The following is a 20,341-nucleotide window of genomic DNA, read 5'->3' as shown; positions in this document are numbered from 1 at the left end:
ACCTGGTTGCAAGCCATACCAGTTCCTGCTCAGTTCTAATTAATACCGGTTCCAGCTTGGTTCCAATTAATACCGGTTCCAGCCTGGTTCCAAGTAATACTGGTTCAACCCTTTTTCAAGTACTGCTACTTCCGGCCATGCTCTATGCAATACCAGTTCCAGTTCAGTTCCAAGTAATACCGGTTCCAGTCCAGAGGATCAGTGAGTGCTGCTGCTGCACATCTCTCTAGCCCAGGGTAATCGCCTGCGCAATCGGCATCATACAGCAGGGGACATGGCTAGGATGATGAGATTCTGCAAGAATCACAACATCAGCTGCTTGGACCACCCACTTTATTTGCAAAGTGAGCGGCTGGGTACAGGGATGTTCAGAAATTTTGGGAGATTGTGTACCCTTCCAGGGACTCAGGGGTGGGGGGGGGCACCCGATTTTCAGGCGCCTCCCGGCCGTTTCAGGAGTGTAGGCAAGTATGATTCATGTCACTAGCTAATTAGTATCATAAGCCTAGTCAGAAGCAATTTATAATATAGCAGCCTTTGATCTAGTTATGTACAAATATATTACACACAGCACAGAAGGGTCTTTGTACAGAGAGCAGCCTATAATAAAGTAATTATTGTATTAATTCCATGTTCAATATATAATTCTAAACTTTTTCAACAAAAGTGGGTATTGGTGCTGCTGCAATGGTATGGAAGAACCAGCAATTAGCATCAATTAGTCTCCTTCTTGACCCAGACTGGTGGATTTTTGTATGCAGCACCTTGGAAGGGAGTTGTCGCAAATGCTATACATGCTCAACTACTCTTTGAATTTGTACATTTATTAATAAATAGACAACAGGTCGACATGTGAAAAAAATCAACATGGTAAAATGGTCGACATGAAATGGTTGACATGCGTTTTTTTTTTGTATAGTTTACTCTGTAAAGTCACCAAAAATCCCAATTAGTGCACCGTGTCCCCTTGCATGGCTTGTGGCTGCAGATTGCTATTCCCAATCGTAGTCCATGAAAAAAAACTCATGACAACCTTTTTCTGTGTCAACCATTGCCATGTCGACCTTTTTACAAGATTGACCTTTTGTCCATGTTGACATAATGTGTGTCGACTAAAAGTGGTCGACCTATTGACTGTCGACCTTAGTAGTGTCAACCTAGCATCCGGATACCAATTGTCAGAGCCTTAAGCCGCCTCTACTCATGAATAGTCACAGGAATGCTGTAGTCAGACAGAATAGAGAGACTGATAGTATGTGACAGTGACTCTTGACTAGTTTCTTTTTCTCATGGAAAATTTCCGTAAAAGAAAGGAATTAATTAATATTATTTCTCTAAGAAATCATCCATACCATGGATTGTGGATATGACAAGAGAAAATGTAGCTCCATCTCTAGTTTCACCATCTGCGCAGACAGGAATTCTTCACTTAAGAGTATTAAAAATATAAAATTCTTCATCAAGAAAGATGATAACACATTTTTCACTTTCATCCACCAGGGGACACTGGAGATACATTACCCTGGGGTATAGACAGGTGGTTAGTGGGAGCTGACACAAATTTAGAAGTGCCCCATCAGCCGGTCACTCCGGGTTGAATTCCAGCCCATTCATCTTTTATTTTTTACATTTTATATTTATTTTACTCTAGCTCCCTCTCCCCTCATGTTTAGTTAGCAGTGCGGGGCTAGCTCTGACCAGGCTGCACACTTTACAGTTGTGACAGCATGTGGGAGGATAGTGCTGATGTCCCTGGCCACTGTTATGGCTGACTTAACTTCGGAATCGGCTACTTCCCGTAAGGAACGGGAATCGTCCAAAACTGAGGGCCCGCCGTTGGGACCCTTGTTCTTTCCATTCTCTACAGAACCAGCTTGAGCCACAGGACTAGCCAAGTCGGCAAAAGGCCTTGTGAAAGCTATTGGTTCTTATGCCAGGTCTACGTATGCAGCTTCCCACCGTCCTTCTAAGAAAAGATCCATTCTGGCACTCCTACAATCGGATGACTCAGATGCAGAATTCCTGTCCCAAATTGTTGAGGAGGAAGACAGTGAACTTGGAGAGGTGTCGGAGTGGGAGGAAACCTCACGACAGGATCTGGATGCTGGTGCTCAAGGAGTTTTCTCACTCATTCTACCGGTCCCTCATGTGTAAAAGATTCCTGATACGGCCGTGCCAAAATCAGCACTGTTGTTTGATAAGCGACAGCGCTTTTCTGTTTTCCCTTTTTCTCAACAGCTAGATGACCAACTGTTAGCAGCTTGGAAGCATCCGGTTAAGCATTTTCATATACCTAAATGCTATCTGTCCCTTTATCCTTTCCCGACGTCCATGACGGAAAAGTGGGAAACTTATCCACTCGTGGATTCGTCAGTCTCCAGACTGTCCAAGAAAATCACGTTACCAGTTACTGGAGCTGTGTCCCTCAAGGATCCTTCAGAATGTAAGTTGGAGACTACTCTCAAGTCTATGTATACTGCTGCTAATATTTTACTCGGGCCATCTCTCATCGATTCTTGGGTCAACAAGGCCATAGAGTACTGGGCTGGCGAGTTGGTCAAAGGGGCTGGAATCTGGAGTTTCTCAGGCTGATCTTGTTCTCTTAGCTGAATACATTAAAGAGTCGTCTGTTTTTTTGGACATTACCACTTGCAGTTAACATTCTCTTTGGTCCTGAATTAGACAAGTGGATTTCTCAGGCCACAGGGGGAAAGTACATTTTTTTACTGTCAGCTACACCCCCTCCCAGAAAGACCTATACAGGGACCCTCTTTTCACTCCTTTCGTGCCCCATAGGTCTTTCTTGGTTGCACCAGAGGTGCTGCCTTGCAGACTAGACATGGTAGGGACTGAGGTCAACAACAGACCGCGGCTCGTCACCAGGACTCAAAGCCTGTTGATAAGCCTGTGGCATGACGGGCTCCCTTCCCACTTGGGATCTTCCATGCCTCCTGGAATTGTAAGAGGTTGGTTCCGGATGTCCATGGATGTGTGCATTTTCAACGTAGCAGCGTTGCAGTTTTTCTTCCATATCGGTTTTTCACAACAGGTCTGCCAGTATCTGCAGACTAGAAGGTCATCCTTTCGGGTGCAATATAGTCCCTCGTGGATTCATCGGTTATGGTCCCTGTTCCAATGCATCAACGTGGCCAGAGGTTCTACTCCAACCTGTTGTTCTGTAACAAGACAGTTCAGTCAGACCCACCTTGAACCTAATGTGGTTAAACCATTAATTATTGATTACTGGTTCATGATGGAGTCGCTGCACTCTGTCAGCCAGGAACCGGCAGAGTTTATGGTGTTCTTAGACATAAAAGATGCCTATCTGCACATCCCAATCTGGGAGCCGCATCAGACGTTCCAGTGATTTGCCATTCTCAACGACCACTCTCAATTTCGGGCACTACCTTTCGGTCTGTACTCAGCCCCCAAGTGTTCATGAAGGTGATGTCTGTGATGATTTCCCATCTTCGTTCTTAGGGGGTATCAATACTCCCGTATCTTGACATTACCAGATTCTTTTACAGCCAGGTTGGATTGTCAAATTCAAGAAATCTAGCCTCCTTCCGTCACAGCGTCTCTTGTTTCTGGGAATGATCCTAGATACAGGATCACAGAGAGTATTTCTCCCAGAAGACAAGGACCTTAGCATTCGGCTTCTCCTTGCACCTTTGTGTTCGTCTGCTGGAAAAGATGGTGGCAGCTTTCGAGGCTCTGCAATTCGGTCACTTCCATTCCTGCCCCTTCCAGTTGGATGCAGAAAATTACCAGGTCAGTGCCTAATGCCAATGATGTACACAAAATTAATAAAAAACAGTTTATTAGACAAACTAAAAACATATAACAATTTAAAATTGGTAAGTCCACAACATAGTGATCATATACAACTGAGGTATCTGAAACCTCTAAAATAAGCAATAATATACACTAATTGTAAGCACTAGAAGGCAGTCGCAAAACCTTGAATGGGAATAACTCTCTGTTTGATTTTATCTCTGTTTAAATAATTGCCCACGATATAAGCACAAAGAATCTTACACGGCCGTACATATAAGTGTCCTCAATTATACGGGTTCAATCACAGCTGGAAAAAGTTCATCAATTTAGAGGTCCACTGGATGTATAAACGGTGCAGAAATATGAAGTTGTATGATAACTGCTACTCACAGTATATATAGAAGTGTCCTTGCTGCACCTCATGTGCTGTATGGAGCCGCTCTATATCACCCTGGGCACGTGTGAGACATCCGTCAGCGGCAAAGTCCGTCAGTGGCACAGCCCGTCAGCGGCGCAATCAAGCAGGGGGCCGCTCTCCACCGTCCGGCACAATGTAGATGCACCAGTTCGCCGTTCTGCACCCCCAGCACAAACGGAGTAGTGCTCGGCAGGGCAGGGTATAAGGCGTTCCCAGTGTAATGGAGGAAAGTGAGTGGTGCAGTCTCATTAGAGATGAGCAATTGCCGGCAAATGCTGTAGTCAGCTGCTGTGAGGACAAAGTCTTGTTCTTGTGGGCAATAGAGGTATTGGCGACCCCTTCTCTCTGTACCCTCAACGTGTTTCTCCGCACCCCAGGCAGAGTGGATGCAGGACTTCACTTGGAGGCTCTTTAGATACAGGTTTCCGCCTTGTCCATTTTCTTCCAGTGCAGGTTCCATTTCTTCCTACAGAGGGTGCTTCGAATCCAGCTACAAGTCCAGCTGTCTCTATGGTTGGGGTATCATCTGCAACTCCACCGGATTGTATGCTTATCTCCTCGAGCCAGAGTGTCCCTCCTCTGGTGGCTTCCAACCAGCAACCTCATTGCGGGGAGACTTTTTGGGGTGTGGGATTGGATAATCTTAATGATCGTCAGTTCCAGGGTAGTTGGTCACATCCGGAACTGGCTCTCCCCATCAACAAGGAGGAACGCAAAGTCACATGGCCATGCAAGATGTAACTTGGATTCTCTGATTGGCCGAAGTTCATCAAGAAATTCTCTCTGCTGTGTTCATCCCAGGAGTAGACAACCTCAGTCGCCAGGACCTTCATCCAGGAGAATGGGCTCTTTATTTGGATGGATTTCAGGCCCTCAGTAGGCAATGGGGATATCTGCAGGTTGACCTCATGGACTCCCTGACCCTTCGACCTGGTAAATCTTTTTCCGCCCATTCCTCTTCTACCTCACATTCTGAAGCGCATCCAGCGTGAGACCACCAAGGTCATCTTGGTGGCTCCAGATTTGCCTCGGTGAGCCTGGTTCTCTGAGCTTCGCATGTTTCTCACAAACGATCCGTGGCTGCTGCCTCTTCATTCGGACCTACTGCAGCAAGGACCGTTCGTCCAATCAAACTTAACGCGACTGCGTTTAACGGGTGGGCTGCTGTAACTGACGTCCTGAGACTTGAGGATATTCCGGAGTCTGTTATTCCCACCATGCTATGGGCCCGGAAGCTTGTCACGGCTGCTCATTACCATTGCATTTGGTTATGGCATGTGGCTTGGTGCGAAGGTCGGGGATTCCCAACGGCATCCTTCCATCTGTTGCATCTATTGCTTTTTCTTCAGGCGGGGCTGGATGCGGGTCTTCGCTTGGGGTCTCTTAAAATACAGGTTTCTGCCTTGTCCATTTTCTTCCAACGCAGGAAGGCATATATTCTGGAGGTTCAGACCTTCCTACAAAGGGTGCTTCGAGTCCAGCTGCCTTTTGTTCCGCCCACTGCTCAGTGAGACCTGAACTTGGGGGGTAATTTAGACCTGATCGTAGATGTGCTAAATTTACGTCGCTGCCTGGGTCGCATCAGCTGCGTGTGACATCACGCAGCCACCACGGCCCGCCCACCCAACGGTCCGGGCACACCTGCATTGCCCGGACTGCGCCTCCTAAATGGCGGCTAAACGCCACCGGCCCGCCCCCTTCTGCCCAGTGGTCGCCTCTGCCTGTCAATCATGTAGAGGCGATCGCTGGCCTACAACAGCCGTCGGCTGTCTGGCATGTGCCGGCGCACTGAGGCGCCAGCGCATGCGCACTTCAGAACTGATTGGTGCTGTGCAAAAACGCACAGCACCAATCAGGTCTGAATTAGCCCCTTGGTTCTCACCTTCCTGCAGTCCTCCTTCTTTGCACCATTGGAGGAGGTGGCTCTAAAGAGTCTATCTTGGAAATCGATCCTCCTTTTGGCTTTGGCCTCGGCTTGGTGAGTCTCGGAGTTGAATGCTCTGTCGTGTTGGTCACCATTTCTCATTTTTCATGAGGATCATGCAGAGCTCCACACACATTCAGGTTGTTGTTTTTTTTCTTGTCTAAGGTGGTGTTCTTGTTTTACATTAATCAGTGTATTGTGGATCCTGCTTCGCTTGAGGACTCTGGAGCTCTTTCTTCCATGGATTTTGTTTGGGCTCTATGTATTTACGTTGCCCGGACGGTGTTGTTGCCTAAGGGCCTAATTCAGATCTTATTGCTCGCTAGCTAGTTTTTTCAGCGCTGCGATCACATAGTCGCCGCCTATAGGGGAGTGTATTTCAGCTGTGCAAGTATGCGGTCGCATGTGCAACCGCCCTGTACAAAAACAGTGCACTCCACTCGTTCGGGTGGGTACGTCATGGGCTGCTCATAGTGGTGCCTCCACAATGCAGCTTTGCACGTCAAAGCTGCATTGTGGTGGCACCACTATGCGCAGTTGGTCCAATGTCTGTCGTTTTTTTTTTTTTTTTAACGATTTTGATACCTTTGCTTCATCTGCCTCCGACGCCTTGTTTTGCAGGTTCCACAGAGCTCTCCCTCCCATGGGGGTAACTTTGGGATGTCCCCAGTATGATGTATTTCGAGTGTCCCCTAGTGCAGTGGTTCTCAACCTCGGTCCTCAAGTACCCCCAACAGTTCATGTTTTCCAGGTCACCTAGCTGGTGCACAGGTGTATTCATTACTCACTGACACATTTTAAAAGACCCATAGGTGGAGCAAATTATTTCACTTGTGAGGAGACATGGAAAACATGAACTGTTGGGGGTACTTGAGGACCGTGGTTGAGCACCACTGCGCTAGTGGATGAAAGAGAAAATAGGATTTTGGTACTTAGCAATAAATTATTTTCTTTGATTCCACAGGGGACACTGGACGCGCTCCCAGCAATGCTGCACCTGCCTGGGTTGTTTGTTGTTGTGTGTTCTCCTCTGTACTTCCTCTGTTTCCGTCTCCTGTCGGCTCATTTCTTAACTGAAGGAGCTGATATGGCATCGAGGGGGAGAAGCCTTCACACTTCTAAATTTGTTAACGTGCCAGCTCCCACTAACCACCCGTCTATACCCAAGTGTAATGTATATCCAGTGTCCCCTGTGGAATGAGAAAAACTGATTTATCGGTATGCACCAAAACCCAATTTTAACAATATAAAAAAAAAGGATTAGATTCCTGCTTGACAAAAAAAAGATTATCTGTAAGTGAAATTTCAAGACTATTGCATTGATAGATAAAAGAAATGTACTCAATTGATATTGATGGGTCAGGAAGGAAAATTTACCATTGCAATATTAACTTTGCAACTGCATCATTTAGGACAGTGGGTCCCAAACACAGTCCTCAAGGCACCCTCACAGTCCAAGTTTTAAGTATATCAATGCTTAAGCACATTTGACTTTGGTTCTTTGTGGGTTATTCAGAGATGAATGCGTTTATCTCCTCACATGCTGAGGGCCGCCCAGCACAGGGCAAGACCACCCATCACCTGTGAAGCTGGCTCCTGATGCAACCGCAATTAGATTGCGGATGCACTGTAACTAAGGTTGACCCCTGGCGGACTGCTGCCATTTTTTTAATCGGAGCGGCTGCGTGTGACATCACACAGCCATCACGAAGAAGGTCCTGCCCCGCCCCAGTTTGAAATGTCCCCCCCCCCCAAAATGCCATGACGACGCCCCCGACACCCACTGCTCTCAATCATGTAATTTCACGCACGCAGACTGTGGCCAGTGTGCGAGTGCAGACCACTGGAATGCAGCCGCTGCGTAGAGACACGCAGCTGCATTCGGGTCTGACTTAGGCATTATGTAGTAAGCCTTGGAAAGAGATATAGTGGATAGAGATAATGTACCAACCAACCAGATCCTAACTGTAATTTTTTAAATAAAGCCTGTAACATGATAGGAGCTGGTTGGCTGGTAGTTTATCTCTCTCCACAGCTTAGTACCTAGACCCCTAAATAAGTACCCCAGTCAGTTTGATTATATGAACAGAGAGCGCACTAACATGTGCAGTAATATAAGTTTTAATCTATAAAATGTCACATAAAATCACATAAAATTATTATACCATCTGTGCACAACCATCCTTAATACCTGGACAGTTAGGGTGCCTTGATGAACGTGTTTGGTAAATCCTGACAGGAGTTTGATTTGTCTGCTAGAACTTAGAAAAGGTTAAACTTTTTGTTCTTTATGCAACCTTGCTGACTGTAATTATACATGAAAGGTACTAAAGTAAATATAAGTTACTCATAAATGTTACAATTGATTTAAATACTTCTCTCTGTGCAAGCTAATAAATATAATTTATACATTTACATCTGGGTGTGAAGTATACTTCACACACAGTACCTGATTCAGTCATAATGACACCAATTAAGTTGTAAGTAGTACAAAGTCCTCAAAAATGACTGAACACCATTTTATATGATGTACAGGAAGCCATGCATTTACAATATATGCAGGTTTCATTAGCTTAACAAAATATTCTGGTTGAAGTTCCACTTGAGCCAGGGACTGAACTAGGGATGTATGAGTGGTACTGGCTCCCAGGGTGCAGGGCCCCGGTGGTGGCATCATCACTATCCCACAGCACCTGCATTTGGCTTGCAGAATGCCTGGAAGAGCACCTTACAACCAGTAGCGTTGCTGAAGATCTAGGAAACTCCGGGCACACACACGCTACACCAGTGTTTCCCAACCTCGGTCCTTAAGGCACAGTAACAGTCTTGATTTAAAGGATAGACATGCTTGAGCACAGGTAGCTCAATTAGTACCTTAGGGATTGAACTATCTGCACACAAGTATGGATATCTTTAAAAGTTGGATTGGTACTGTGCCGTGAGGTCCAAGGTTGGGAAACACTGCCCTACAGCTTGTAGAGCCGCCCAGAGTATACTTAGGATGCTTTGGGAGGTGCTCTAGGTCATGGTGCCTGCCTCGTCTGCATGACACATGATATCAAGTGTTCAGGGGGGGGGGGGGGGGGTGCATAGAAGATATACAGTATTTAGGTTAACACCAAATGGTCAACATGCATTAGGTTGACAGGTACATAAGGCTGACAGATGAAAGGTTGATGGTGAGCATGGTTGATAGGTACAAAAGGGCGACACACAAATGGTCAACACAAGTTTTTTCAGGGTTTTTTGGTCAAATCTTGTATGTTTAGTAACATGTGACCTCCACCAGTAAAAATGTATACCCTCACGGGTTCAAGAAATTTGGTAACTGCTCAATCCAATTAGTGTTGTCATTCAGGTGCATGAAAGGGAGTAGTTATTCTGAACAAGAAACAAAAAACAAGTATCCCCCAGCACTTGGGATAACATCAGCAACAGGATTTGAAAACTACATGGTGGTAGATAATTCAGAGATCTCAGTGGCATATATTTAGAAAGATATGGTAAACCCCCAGGCAAACATCAAGGTATCTCTGAGTACCGGAGGTCCCTAATACTAAGTCTAAGGGGTATATTTACTAAGCCTTGGGTAGAGATAAAGTGCATGGAGATAAAGTGCCAGTCAATCAGCTCCTAAATGCCATGTCACAGGCTGTGTTTGAAAAATGTCAGTTAGAAGCTAATTGGTTGGGACTTTATCTCCATGCAAGGATAAGTAAATAGACCCCTAAGTCTGGGGTGAGGTACCCCACAAACCGGCAAGGGCAGCACACCAGTGAGAGGCTAAAGTGTTAGTGAATGTTAATAAGAACAAAGCATAAGTTATGTACAAAATGGGATAAACAAGTAAAAAGTGTAATTAAAAAACTTAAAGGAGTAGTATTAGTAGAAAATTAACTGAAAGTGTTGCAAAAAGTACTTAATGAAATATTATAGTGCGCTACCCCAAAGCTGCCAAGCCCTACCAGTCCAGGGAGCACCATGCCCCAAACTCATCCTCAAAACTAATAACAGCATATAATTGCTTAATATAGCGCCACATGGTAATGGCACATACACAAATCTAATTGGGAGCAGGCTTATCTGGATACACCTCTAGGTTCTCCTATGCACTACAGGAACCAGCATGCCCTCCAAATGTTGGTCCCATCCATGCCTCTCAGAACAGCAGCAAGAAATTATGGTAACTGCAAAGTCCAATTAGTAATATCATCCAGGTTCATGAAAGGGAGGGGGTTATTCTGAGCAAGAAACAAAAATCAAATATCCCCCAGCACTCGGGATAACATCAGCAACAGGATTTGAAAACTACATGGTGGTAGATAATTCAGAGATCTCAGTTACATATATTTGCAAAGACATTGTAAGACCCCAGGCCACCATCAAGTCATCTTTGAGTACCGGGGGTCCTTAATACTAAGTCTAAGTCCGGTGTGTGGTACCCCACAATTCGGCAAGGGCTCACGGGTTCACCTGGTGTGCCACACTTCGGGCAAGGTTACTTTTCCCAATTGTAGTCCACATGGATAGTAAATCATGAAAATGTTGGGACACATTTAAACCCCCAAAAAACATGTGTCAACCATTTGTGTGTCGACCATTTTCATGTTGACCTTTTGAACCTGTTGACCTTATGCAATGTCAACCTTTCATCTGTTGTCCTTTTGTACCTGTCGATCATGTGGTGTTGACCTATTGACTGTCTACCTAGACATTGTCTATCTATCATCCAGAGACTGTTCGGGAGAAGGGGCCAGCACAGACCCAGCACTGACTTGAGTTAAAATATAATTTGAAATTCAGTAGGTAAAGACATCTTGTTATATTCTCATATACATGGTCGAGTCACATTATTATGACCGCCTCCTACATTTGACGTTGGCAGTGCATAGCTTATGAAGTACATCACGTGTTGTGTGCTAGCTTGGTGGGTATATAAGGTGTGCAATAGGCCATCTGCACACATATCACTCGTTGCTGTCATAGGTAAAAGGGGCGATTTATCAGAGTTGCAAAAGGGATGATTATCGGCTCTCAGGCCAAGGGTGGCAGTATTTCTGAAACAGCGCAGTTTGTGAACTGTTCGGATGCTGTGGTGAAGGTGCGTCATGACTGGCAAATGGCACCATTGCGAATAACCAATGTGGAAACTGCGGAGCACCATGTTCCACTGATGTGAGAGGTGAACGTCGGCTACAAAGCTGCGTGAGGGCTGACCGACACCCAACAGTGAAGCAGCTCACCATCATAATGAAACTGGGGGCTACCAGATGTGTGTCTAAAATGACAGATCAGCGAACCCTGCTGCATGTTGGGCTTCGAAGCAAACAGATGGTCACTACACCTATGCTAACAAAGGTGCATCGGCGGAAAAGGCTACAATTGGCACGGCTCTATCTGAAATGGATCTCCACTGATTGTCAAAGGGCTGCTTTCTCCGAAGAGTCACGTTTTCTGCTATATCGAATGAATGGATGTTGGCATGTCTGGCATGAAACATTGGAGAACCAACACTCTGCAACAATCATTGTGTTCGCTCTATGGATCCTCCGCCATGCACACTCCAGCAGCTGTAGCATGCACAGCAGTCAGCATGGCTTCAAATACCTGTGCCAACCTACCAGCATTTTATTGAGTCACTCCCAGCCTGTTTAGCTGCTGTCCGTGCTACTCACGGCGGTTAATCTGGCTATTAGCTGGTGGTGATAATAATGTTACTCGACCGTGTATACACCATAGAGTATGTAAAAAAAAACCCCCACAAATCATGAAATCATGAAAGGTCAATCAAATTGTCTTATTTCACGTAGTTTCTTGCAGGTTACTTAAATGGAGGGTCTACTTTTAAATATTTTTTTTTTCTTCTTCAGGGTCCAGGGTTAACCTTGGAGTATGCTTGGTGGAGACCAGGATCATGCACCGAACAACAAAGCTTTTGAGCCTCCAAGGATATACTGGGTCCCTCTCCCCTCATTCCCCACCCACAGCTTGGGCTCTACAGTTTTTGTTTGGTGCCAGCAGGAGCTGGTCACCGTTTAACAGTGGGGCTGCATACTGCAGCACAAGCTTTTAATTTGTAATTTTTATTCTACATTTTACTTTTACATTTGATCAAGCAGTCCTAGGCAGTCCCTTGGACGCCAGCGCTGCTCCATCACCCCCAACAGGGGGCTCAACACCAGCCTCAACTAGGATGAACTGATAGTGCTGATGTGGTCCCAGACCACTGCATGACTTTGGACTTCACTAAACCACCAGGGCTTAACGTTACTGGCTTTGGGAATCATTATTATAGGCCAGGGAACCGGTGGTAGATGTCAGCAAAGGGAAGTCAGCCCTTCCCCAGTCGCCCCTCCCCCTGCCCAGGGTGCCATTCCGCTAAAGTCTTCCCGCCCTGCTCCTCCCTCACCCTTCTTGCTCATAGAGATGCTGTATTTTATAAAAAAAGAAAAAGGGTAGCATTGTGGTGCACAAGGTCAAAAATTAGCTGTTTATTAATCAATTAAAACGTAACTTTTATTGTGGTAATTTCAAATTAAATAAACTCCCCACCAATCAAAAAAGTGAAATATTAAAAACTAGAAGATAGTAAGAGATGAAATATTAAATTCTGGCGCTGAGACACCTGATATTGCTCCTATTAATGCTCAATAATCGATCCAAATATCAATGTTAGTATTGTGTAGTGGTGTGTAAATTGTCACCTACTAAATATCAATGTAAGTCTTGCGTAGCGGTGTATAAATTATCACCACTGTATATATTATATAGTGATCCCCTAATTAACACCGATAGAAACAGAAACAAAGGACACTCCTCATGTATTTAATCCATGTAGTTATATAATTAGGGAGTAATAAATAGAAGTGGGTTTTGTAAAACCTCTGATGAAGCAAACAGCGAAGCGTGCGTCAGGCTAGCTGCGCACTTTAGGTAGTCACCGGACAATGCTCAGCTAGATAGATTAGGAAAAATGTATACTGAAGCTGAGAGTGTCTGATCTGTGTTAGCTGTGAGGCTTGTCTAAAGCATACAATACTAATAGCTGCTAACAGAATGCCATACTGTGCAAGTAATTACCATGTGTAATGAACCATACTGAACCCTATACTAAGGCAGTACACTAAGGTTCTAATCCATATGGTCAATAGACATTTAATGTGCATATGTATCTATATCAGAAATCATTGATTTTGCAAGTGTTTCAGTTCAGGCAAAGTGTGGGAGTTACAGGGAGGAAATTGCACAACTAGATGCTGCTGTGCAAGTAATTACCATGTGTAATGAACCATACTGAACCCTATACTAAGGCAGTACACTAAGGTTCTAATCCATATGGTCAATAGACATTTAATGTGCATATGTATCTATATCAGAAATCATTGATTTTGCAAGTGTTTCAGTTCAGGCAAAGTGAGGGAGTTACAGGGAGGAAATTGCACAACTAGATGCTGATGATAATAATTCACCATGCCGAAATAACACTGTGTATTATGAATGGTATTAAATGGTGTTCACAAGGCTGAATAATAAAGCCCTGATACGCACACCAAAAGATGTTTAATGTGTATATAACATCCACATCAAAAATTATTTAATAAAAAGCTGGATGTGTGTCAGGATATTAATGACACATTTTACACTCACATTAACTCTATAGTGATCGCAGACCCATTCACAGCAAGTGCTATATACTCACTGTATATATAATCCTCCCAAATAAAAGGGCAGCAGAGGGCGCCTAATATACTTAGGCACCTGGTGTAAGATTCACTATCATATACACACCTTGAAGGCTTAACATGATACATTAACGAACCATGTTTATATTGATACTTTGAGCCTACATCCAAATAAGAGTGTGTTGAGCCCTTAACATCCCTATTATAACACAGAGGAATAAACCACTCTTATGATCCGAATTAGATCACTAAACATCTATTTGAATATAAGGATCCCAAGGGAACAAATATGATGTACAACAATATCTGGTTAAAAAGATTTCTGATCATTTATTATCATTAATTGTCACAGCTCTCTATGAGCCATAGCGAAGCTATGATAAAATCTTGTGACAAGTAAAAGATTGGATACTGTCAGAGCTTAATAACTGTTTCCCTTTAGTGGATACATTTGTATCTGAATGTTTCATATGCTCCTTTCTCAGTGGATACAACACTGCTCATGGAGCTAGAACACACAGACATTACTGAGACCTTATGACTGAGCTTGTATATTAACTCTGAGATACAGAGAGACACAGTACACATTTAGCATTCTGATCAGTTTATTGAGAGACAATTTAGCAAAATATATAGTAAATCATTAGCACCACATAAGGTGATATCTGGAATTTGGTTTCAACGATCCCACATCTGGAATCCTGGGAAGGAATACAATTAATTTGTGGGACATTTATTCTTGCAGCTTTCTCAGCTATCTAAAAAGTGTAATATAACACACATAGACATGGAATATTTTTGACACACTCGTGACCAGCTATAGATTTTGCTAGCAATACATAAGCGAATCCGGTGACATCTAGTGCGCAGCACTTTTATTTTAAACACTATTTCTTTTCTATTTACACGATTCTACTTTCCTTTTAATATTCGCTGGTTTTAACATATAATTCAATAAAAGTTATATCTTAATACAAGATTGTGTGCACCACCATAGGGCATTTCGAATTCTTTCTTCTCTTTTTTTCTTGTACACTGAAAGTACCACATGGAAGAAAAGACATATAAAACATGGGGGTATATTTACTAATATTTGTGTTAGTGCCAAGAGTGACCCCAATTAACTTTGCGGTTAACCGCAGACCACAAAGTTCCCATCATAGGCTATAATGGAGGACCACGATCCTCCATTCTAGCCGCTGCACTGAGCCAGGCAAGGAGCACACAGCCAATCAGGAGAGCGCGATGACGTGGTGGTCCCTGATTGGCGGGCGGGACCTTCACTGACAGAAGTCACGGGGGGTCCCGGCAGTCGGAGAAAGGGGTTCCATGTGTAAACATGGAACCCCTTTAGTAGCGTGGATCTGGTTTTTGGTTTATTATTTTAAACAAGTCCCTGGATTACGTCAAGAAAGAAGAGGACAGATCTTCACTGGATTGGTTGTAAGTATCATTTTATTTTTCCAGGTACCCTGTGGATGCTACTGGACAAGTGGACGTGAATCGCAGCGTTGGATGTAGGTAAGTAGGTGAATGTGTAAGTGTGTGTAATTAAAATTTTACTTTCATGGTGTTTGTCTACTGTTTTTTTTTTTTGTAGTAGACCTACAGGTACCAGCGGGCCCGTTCTTTTCCCTTATGCTGGTACTTGTGGTTCTCCAAGTACCAGCTTGTGGGGGAGGCTTGCTGGGACTTGTAGTTCTCCTACAAAAAAACAATATTCTATTTTTTACACAAAGGCTATCAGCCTCCCATCCACCGTCCAAGGATGGTGGAGACAGCCTCGGGCTTCACCCCTGGTCCTTGGGTGGCTGGAGGGGTGGGACCCCTTGACTTAAGGGGTCCCCACTCCTCCAGGGTACCCCGGCCAGGGGTGACTAAGTGGGGGGGTAATGCCACGGCCGCAGGGACCTATATGAAAGTGTCCCCCGGCTATGGCATTATCTCTCTGGCTAGTGGAGCCCGGTGTTGGTTTAAATAATACAGGGGACCAGGACCGGATGGGTGGTCTTCAGTATGCCGACTGACGGGATCCCGGCGCACAGTATACCGGCGCTGGGATCCCGACAGTCGGCATACCGACACTTATTCTCCCTCCTGGGGGTCCACGACCCCCCTGGAGGGAGAATAAAATAGTGTGGCGCGCGTAGCGTGGCGAGCGCAGCGAGCCCGCAAGGGGCTCATTTGCGCTCATCACACTGTCGGTAAGCCGGCGGTCGGGCTCCCGGCGCCGGTATGCTGGTCGCCGGGAGCCTGACCGCCGGCATACCATAGTGAACCCGGACCGGATGCAGAGCCCGGTGCTGGTTGTATAAATATGGGGGGGACCCTACGCAATTTTCCCCCTGTATTTTTACAACCAGGACCAGCTCAAAGAGCCCGAGGCTTGTTATGCTTAAGAGGGGGGACCCCACGCAATTTTTTTCTTTGATTTTTAACACTTTCACACCCCTTTACACAGATAAGCATGCACAGAGCTCACTGATCCGTGCATGACTATCTAAACACTTCTGGAAAAAGCAGGTCTATTTTAAAACTGCTTTTTTGTAAGAAGTCTATGCTTTCCCAGCAGTGTTTGACTATTGGCGGCAGTGATTGAGAATACAAATTCTTAGTAAATTACCGAGTTGTATCAAATAACAGGCGTGTTTGACAGATGGTGTATTCATTCGTATTTGTGAACTTAGCCGGGGAAATCAATACGAATAGCCCCAACACTGCCGAGATTTGCGTTTAGTAAATACCCGAGATGACACTTAGAAAAAAAAAACCTTAGTAAATATACCCCCTGGATTGTACAAATATCAGACATAGGGGGGAATTCAATTGTAATCGCGCCCCAATCTAAAGTGATGGGAGATTGCAGGGGGCAACATTTAATTGATCACTGTGATTGCGCCCATTTGTTTAGTTGGGTCTAGCCACGTAAACGTGCAGCTTGGGCACCCAAACAGGCCACTTTTCACACATTTTGGTGGTGTGAGCTGAAATGTCAGTACCGGCAGCTGATCGCGCCCGAACGGAGCTACAATTGAATAGACCCCATTGGGCGCTATCTGCTGGCTGTCAGCACAAATTACATTTGAATTCTGCCCATAATGTCAAAAAACAGGTAAAGTGGGAATAAGAAAAACAAAAAAAGGAACATTAAGCAAAGGCAATTGGAGTGTCACCCTGCAATAATCTAGTTTTCTGCAGCGGGGTACACTGGTATTCCACAGGGAATAACATTGGGGCGTAGAGTAGGATCTTGATCCGAGGCACCAACAGGCTAAAAACTTTAACTGTTCCCAGGATGCATAGCGCTGCCTCCTCTATATTGCCGCCTCCAGGCATTGGAGCTCAGTTTGTAAGTTGGTGCCCTGCAGGCAGGATCACTAACAGGTGGGCTGCTCCAAGCAGCCCTGAAAAGAGCTTTTTCTCTGAAGATTGAAGACTTCATGGGCCGCAGCATAGCACATAGCTCCATCACCTCCCCTGGCGGCACTGTACACCCCCGTGTCCCTGGTTGCCGGGTACTTACAGCGGAGGTCTTCGGTTCCTGGCGCATAGCACACACATCCACCACTGTTCTCTAGGATAGCATGGTCACATCAGTTGGGAGGTAAGAGAGTCCCCCAGGTGGGACCCGCCGCAAACCGCGATCCAGCGCGGCCTGTGGGAGGTGGGCCGGGTGCGATGGCGTGCGCACTGTGTTGGTACAAGTCAGAACCCCACTAGACCACCAGGGCAAGGGCACAGGTCGGGTTTTAACTCGTTTTACAAGGGCCCGCAGTACCCAGGGGCAGATTTATTAAGCTCTGTGAAGTGATAAAATGGAAGGTGATAAAGGACACGCCAGTCAGGTCCTAACTGTCATTTTTCAAACCTAGCCTGTGTCATGGCAGTAAGGATCTGATTGGCTGTAAGCTTCCACTTTATCACTTCACCGAGCTTAATAAATCTGCCCCCCAGTGAGGAAATCCAGCTAGGGGATATGGCTCTGGCCTGTAGCCCCTCCCCCAGGCGCCATTTTATATGAATGTTCCCGCCCTGGAGCTGCATATATCTTCTCCCTCATTCCCTGTGGCAGTATTTGGCGCCATCACACATGCTGGAGCTGCTCTGCGACTGCATGGGCAAAACTTTCTGTGCAAAGCCGCCTCTGTAGTTAGCGCTGTGCATTTGCAGGACACTTAAGTATTCTACATGTCTTTTGGCAGTGTTAGTTAAGAAACAGTGCATTGTAACAGGGTAATCTGGTACGAGTTCCCTGTGATATACATCCAGTCTATACTGTGCATTGTTATATCTAGTGACATATATAGCTTTACTCAGTATTACTTAGTATTGCTAGTCCAGTGCAGTTTTATTGTTTGTCCTAACTTCTGCATTGTATATGTGACTGTGTATGTGCATATAGCTGCTGTGTGATATCTACTCCATGTATCTATCTCATAAGTGCTAACCCTATATTTGCCTCTGTTTGTGCATTACACTGTACAGGGGGTTCTTGTTTGGGTAAATTGTCTGCATAAATTGTACTGTGTTGCCCTTGGATTAGCCTTCCTATCATGTCGGCTACAAGGGGTGACGGTTCCGTGGTTGATCCCGCCAGTCGCGGTGGTGACATCATGGACCCCTTAGAGGATAACATTGCAGCTGAGGGCTCAAGTGCTGGGGGCTTTTTACCTCCCAGTCAGGTTGTAGCAACGGGGTCGCATTTAGACCCACCTTGGGCTACTTTCTCTACATTGCTGAATACGCTTGTAACTAGACTCACGCCCCCTATGGGACCACCTGTGCCTTTACAACCACAATTTGTCCCTGCATTAGTCCGCCATGGGCATATACTCTGTCCACTCAGTTACAGCAATTCCATCAGACAATGGCTAAGCAGATACCTGGCCCTCGCCTGCCTAAGGCCAAGGGGCCCTCTAAGCGGGCCCTTACTTCCTCGCAATCCACTCATGTTCCGGATACCTCTTCTGATGAAGAGGGTGCGTATACTGACCCCCTCAGACACTGATGCAGATACTTCTGATGGGGAATCTGTTTCTCAGGTGGATGTTCCGGATCTCTTGGAGGCTATCAGGCTGATTCTCCAAATCGATGATGACACAGAACCTCAAGAGGCCTCTAAGAAACCTGATAGGTTCAAACGTCAGAATGTCACTAAACTTGTTTTACCTCATTCTGACCATTTGGTTGACATACGTCAGGAATCCTGGGAGTGTCCAGGGAAAAAGTTTACACCTCATAAGAAGATGCTAGCTTGCTATCCTCTTGCCACAGAGCTAAGTAAAAATTGGGAAACACCGCCTCCAGTGGACTCACAAGTCGCACGGCTGGTAGTTTCTTCTGCTCTGCCTGTCACTACAGTCACTACTCTGAAAGAACCGATGGATAAGCGTATGGAGGATTGCTTGAAGTCTATTTATACTCACACTGAAGCTGTGCATAGACCTACTATTGTGGCCTCTTGGGCTGCTGAAGCCATCACGGCTTGGGTTCAGGAGGTGGAAGCGGACCTGCTTCTCAATACATTCAGGAGGCAGCTTCTGATGCTAGTGTTCTGGCAGCCAAAATGGCTACTACGTCCATTCTGGCTCACCAGATCCTGTGGTTACGGTCCTGGTCTGTGGATCTGGACTCTAAGAAAATGCTGGATGTTCTCCCTTTTAAGGGGAATATTCTTTTTGGGGAAGACCTCAACAAAATTGTTGCTGATCTTGCCTCTGCTAAGACTGCATGTCTGCCTAGTACTGCTCTTCAGTTCCGAAGGCTAAGAGTACTTCCTTTCGTTCCTTTCAACCTCCAGGTAAAGCAAAGGGTCAGGCGTACCCGAAACAGTCACGCACTTCCAAGTCCAGTAAGCCCAAGCCTAAAAGAGCCTGGGCTGCCCGTCAGCCTGCTTCCAAATCTGACAAGCCTGCTGCATGACGGCGCGGGCCTCCCTCTTGGGGATCCCAGGGTGTGAGGCTGACTTCTAGGGTTTGCTCAGGCATGGTTACAGACCACTTTGGATGCCTGGGTACGAGAAGTCGTCCCTCACGGATACGTCATCTCCTTCCAGAAGCGCCCCCCTCGTCAGTTTTGCTCAACAAACATCCCTTCGGATCTGGTGAAAGCAAATGCTCTATAGGTGGTGGTACGATCCGTCCTGGACACAAGAGTGGTAGTGCCGGTGCCTCTGACTCAGAGAGGCAGGGAGTACTATTCAACGCTGTTCCTAGTCCCGAAACCGAATAGGTCCTCACGGCCCATTCTCAACCTCAAGTCTTTGAACAAATTTGTGCAAGTATCCAAGTTCCATATGGAGACTCTTCACTCTATTGTTCTGACTTTGGAGCCCGGGGACTATATGGTATCCCTGGACATACAGGATGCTTACCTACATATTCCTATTGCCATGTCGCACCAGCTGTACCTGCGGTTTGCTATTGGCAACCTACATTATCAATTCCGGGCCTTGCCTTTTGGACTGACAACAGCTCCGCGAATCTTCACCAAAGTCATGGCGGTGATGACGGCTCTAGTCCGCTGTAGGGGTATCAGAAT

The sequence above is a fragment of the Pseudophryne corroboree genome, chromosome 9 (assembly GCF_028390025.1).
Source record: "Pseudophryne corroboree isolate aPseCor3 chromosome 9, aPseCor3.hap2, whole genome shotgun sequence".
NCBI lineage: Eukaryota > Metazoa > Chordata > Amphibia > Anura > Myobatrachidae > Pseudophryne > Pseudophryne corroboree.
The sequence above is the reverse complement of the archived record's forward strand: the minus strand, read 5'-3'. Positions refer to the sequence as shown.